Raw genomic sequence first — 4,612 nt, 5'->3', positions numbered from 1 at the left:
TCTATTTCTCTGAAAAATGTAGTGTAGATGGTGGAGGAGATCTGTCGGAGAATGTAGTGTGGATGGTGGAGGAGATCTGTCGGAGAATGTAGTGTGGATGGTGGAGGAGATCTGTCGGAGAATGTAGTGTGGATGGTGGAGGAGATCTGTCGGAGAATGTAGTGTGGATGGTGGAGGAGATCTGTCGAAGAATGTAGTGTGGATGGTGGAGGAGAGCTGTCGGAGAATGTAGTGTGGATGGTGGAGGAGATCTGTCGGAGAATGTAGTGTGGATGGTGGAGGAGATCTGTCGGAGAGTGTAGTGCGGATGGTGGAGGAGATCTGTCGGAGAATGTAGTGTGGATGGTGGAGGAGATCTGTCGGAGAATGTAGTGTGGATGGTGGAGGAGATCTGTCGGAGAATGTAGTGTGGATGGCGGAGGAGAGATGTCGGAGAATGTAGTGTGGATGGTGGAGGAGATCTGTCGGAGAATTTAGTGTGGATAGTGGAGGAGATCTGTCGGAGAATGTAGTGTGGATGGCGGAGGAGAGATATCAGAGAATGTAGTGTGGATGGTGGAGGAGATCTGTCGGAGAATGTAGTGTGGATGGCGGAGGAGATCTGTCGGAGAATGTAGTGTGGATGGTGGAGGAGAGCTGTCGGAGAATGTAGTGTGGATGGTGGGAGGAGAGCTGTCGGAGAATGTAGTGTGGATGGTGGAGGAGATCTGTCGGAGAATGTAGTGTGGATGGTGGAGGAGAGCTGTCGGAGAATGTAGTGTGGATGGTGGAGGAGAGATGTTGTAAAATGTAGTGTGGATGGTGGAGGAGATCTGTCGGAGAATGTAGTGTGGATGATGAGGAGATCTGTCGGAGAATGTAGTGTGGATGGTGGGGGAGAGCAGTCGGAGAATGTAGTGTGGATGGTGGAGGAGAGCTGTCGGAGAATGTAGTGTGGATGGTGGGAGGAGAGCTGTCGGAGAATGTAGTGTGGATGGTGGAGGAGATCTGTCGGAGAATGTAGTGTGGATGGTGGAGGAGAGCTGTCGGAGAATGTAGTGTGGATGGTGGAGGAGAGATGTTGTAAAATGTAGTGTGGATGGTGGAGGAGATCTGTCGGAGAATGTAGTGTGGATGGTGGAGGAGATCTGTCGGAGAATGTAGTGTGGATGGTGGGGGAGAGCAGTCGGAGAATGTAGTGCGGATGGTGGAGGAGAGCTGTCGGAGAATGTAGTGCGGATGGTGGAGGAGAGCTGTCGGAGAATGTAGTGTGGATGGTGGAGGAGATCTGTCGGAGAATATAGTATGGATGGTGGAGGAGAGCTGTCGGAGAATGTAGTGTGGATGGTGGAGGAGAGCTGTCGGAGAATGTAGTGTGGATGGTGGGAGGAGATCTGTCGGAGAATGTAGTGTGGATGGTGGAGGAGAGCTGTCGGAGAATGTAGTGTGGATGGTGGAGGAGAGCTGTCGGAGAATGTAGTGTGGATGGCGGAGGAGATCTGTCGGAGAATGTAGTGTGGATGGTGGAGGAGAGCTGTCGGAGAATGTAGTGTGGATGGTGGGAGGAGAGCTGTCGGAGAATGTAGTGTGGATGGTGGAGGAGATCTGTCGGAGAATGTAGTGTGGATGGTGGAGGAGAGCTGTCGGAGAATGTAGTGTGGATGGTGGAGGAGAGATGTTGTAAAATGTAGTGTGGATGGTGGAGGAGATCTGTCGGAGAATGTAGTGTGGATGGTGGAGGAGATCTGTCGGAGAATGTAGTGTGGATGGTGGGGGAGAGCAGTCGGAGAATGTAGTGCGGATGGTGGAGGAGAGCTGTCGGAGAATGTAGTGCGGATGGTGGAGGAGAGCTGTCGGAGAATGTAGTGTGGATGGTGGAGGAGATCTGTCGGAGAATGTAGTGTGGATGGTGGGAGGAGATTTGTCGGAGAATGTAGTGTGGATGATGGAGGAGATCTGTCGGAGAATGTAGTGTGGATGGTGGAGGAGATCTGTCGGAGAATGTAGTGTGGATGGTGGAGGAGATCTGTCGGAGAATGTAGTGTGGATGGTGGAGATCTGTCAGAGAATGTAGTGCGGATGGTGGAGGAGATCTGTCGGAGAATGTAGTGTGGATGGTGGAAGGAGAGCTGTCGGAGAATGTAGTGTGGATGGTGGAGATCTGTCAGAGAATGTAGTGCGGATGGTGGAGGAGATCTTTCGGAGAATGTAGTGTGGATGGTGGGAGGAGATCTGTCGGAGAATGTAGTGTGGATGATGGAGGAGATCTGTCGGAGAATGTAGTGTGGATGGTGGAGGAGATCTGTCGGAGAATGTAGTGTGGATGGTGGGAGGAGATCTGTCGGAGAATGTAGTGTGGATGGTGGGAGGAGATCTGTCGGAGAATGTAGTGTGGATGGTGGAGATCTGTCGGAGAATGTAGTGTGGATGGTGGAGGAGATCTGTCGGAGAATGTAATGTGGATGGTGGAGGAGATCTGTCAGAGAATGTAGTGTGGATGATGGAGGAGAGCTGGCAGCCAGGTGGCATACAGCCCAACAGAAGAGGGGGTTCCTGTACCCTATCCCTGTACACCTTCTAAACCAACTTGATTATCTATGAAACTATTATACTAGAGCAGGGATCTGCAAACTATGGCTCCCCAGCTGTTGCAGAACCACATGTCCCATGAGGTATTGTAAAGCTTTGATATTCACAGACATGACTGGACATGGATACTGCAGTTCCGGAATGGCCGGAGGGCTCCAGATGATGGTTCTTTGCCCCTGTCTTTTTTTTTTTTTTTGGAATAGGGCAGAGCTGGGCAGCATTAGTAACAGAACTTCACACTTAGATATCGGGAAACAGCACGGGACTAAAACTTCACAGAACAAGGTAATTTAAACTCAGATAGTTAACAAGTATGAGGCAGCTATTTTGGGCCCCACAACAATGACAGGGCCCAGGGCAGCTGCCCCTTTTTCCCTGCCTTAAAGAAGGCTCTGCATCTATTGCTTCTGCCCAAGGATGAGGTACAGTGCCTTGCGAAAGTATTCGGCCCCCTTGAACTCTTTAACCTTTTGCCACATTTCAGGCTTCAAACATAAAGATATAAAAATTTTATTTTTTGTGAAGAATCACCAACAAGTGGGACACAATTGTGAAGTGGAACGAAATCTATTGGATTTTTGAAACTTTTTTAACTAATAAAAAAATGAAAAGTGGGGCGCGCAAAATGATTCGGCCCCCTTGCGTTAGTACTTTGTAGAGCCATCTTTTGCTGCGATTACAGCTGTAAGTCTCTTGGGGTATGTCTCTATCAGTTTTGCACATCGAGAGACTGAAATTCTTGCCCATTCTTCCTTGCAAAACAGCTCGAGCTCAGTGAGGTTGGATGGAGAGCGTTTGTGAACAGCAGTTTTCAGCTCTTTCCACAGATTCTCGATTGGATTCAGGTCTGGACTTTGACTTGGCCATTCTAACACCTGGATAGGTTTATTTGTGAACCATTCCTTTGTAGATTTTGCTGTATGTTTGGGATCATTGTCTTGTTGGAAGATAAATCTCCGTCCCAGTTTCAGGTCTTTTGCAGACTCCAACAGGTTTTCATCCAGAATGGTCCTGTATTTGGCTGCATCCATCTTCCCCTCAATTTTAACCATCTTCCCTGTCCCTGCTGAAGAAAAGCAGGCCCAAACCATGATGCTGCCACCACCATGTTTGACAGTGGGGATGGTGTGTTGAGGGTGATGAGCTGTGTTGCTTTTACGCCAAACATATTGTTTTGCATTGTGGGCAAAAAGTTGGATTTTGGTTTCATCTGACCAGAGCACCTTCTTCCACATGTTTGGTGTGTCTCCCAGGTGGCTTGTGGCAAACTTTAGACGAGACTTTTTATGGATATCTTTGAGAAATGGCTTTCTTCTTGCCACTCTTCCATAAAGGCCAGATTTGTGCAGTGTACGACTGATTGTTGTCCTATGGACAGACTCTCCCACCTCAGCTGTAGTTCTCTGCAGTTCATCCAGAGTGATCATGGGCCTCTTGGCTGCATCTCTGATCAGTCTTCTCCTTGTCTAAGCTGAAAGTTTAGAGGGACGGCCAGGTCTTGGTAGATTTGCAGTGGTCTGATACTCCTTTCATTTCAAAATGATCGCTTGCACAGTGCTCCTTTGGATGTTTAAAGCTTGGGAAATCTTTTTGTATCCAAATCCGGCTTTAAACTTCTCCACAACAGTATTACGGACCTGCCTGGTGTGTTCCTTGGTCTTCATGATGCTCTCTGCGCTTTCAACCGAACCCTGAGACTATCACAGAGCAGGTGCATTTATCAGAGACTTGATTACACACAGGTGGATTCTATTTATCACCATCAGTCATTTAGGACAACATTGGATCATTCAGAGATCCTCGCTGAACTTCTGGAGTGAGTTTGCTGCACTGAAAGTAAAGGGGCCGAATAATTTTGCACGCACCACTTTTCAGTTTTTTATTTGCTAAAAAAGTTTAAAATATCCAATATATTTCGTTCCACTTCACAATTGTGTCCCACTTGTTGGTGATTCTTCACAAAAAATTAAAATTTTATATCTTTATGTTTGAAGCCTGAAATGTGGCAAAAGGTTGAAAAGTTCAAGGGGGCCGAATACTTTCG

The sequence above is a fragment of the Lithobates pipiens genome, unplaced genomic scaffold, assembly GCF_037356315.1.
Source record: "Lithobates pipiens isolate NorthernLeopardFrog02 unplaced genomic scaffold, aLitPip1_a1.2 Scaffold_35, whole genome shotgun sequence".
In the NCBI taxonomy this organism is placed as follows: Eukaryota; Metazoa; Chordata; class Amphibia; order Anura; family Ranidae; genus Lithobates; species Lithobates pipiens.
Note: the sequence above shows the minus strand (reverse complement) of the source record.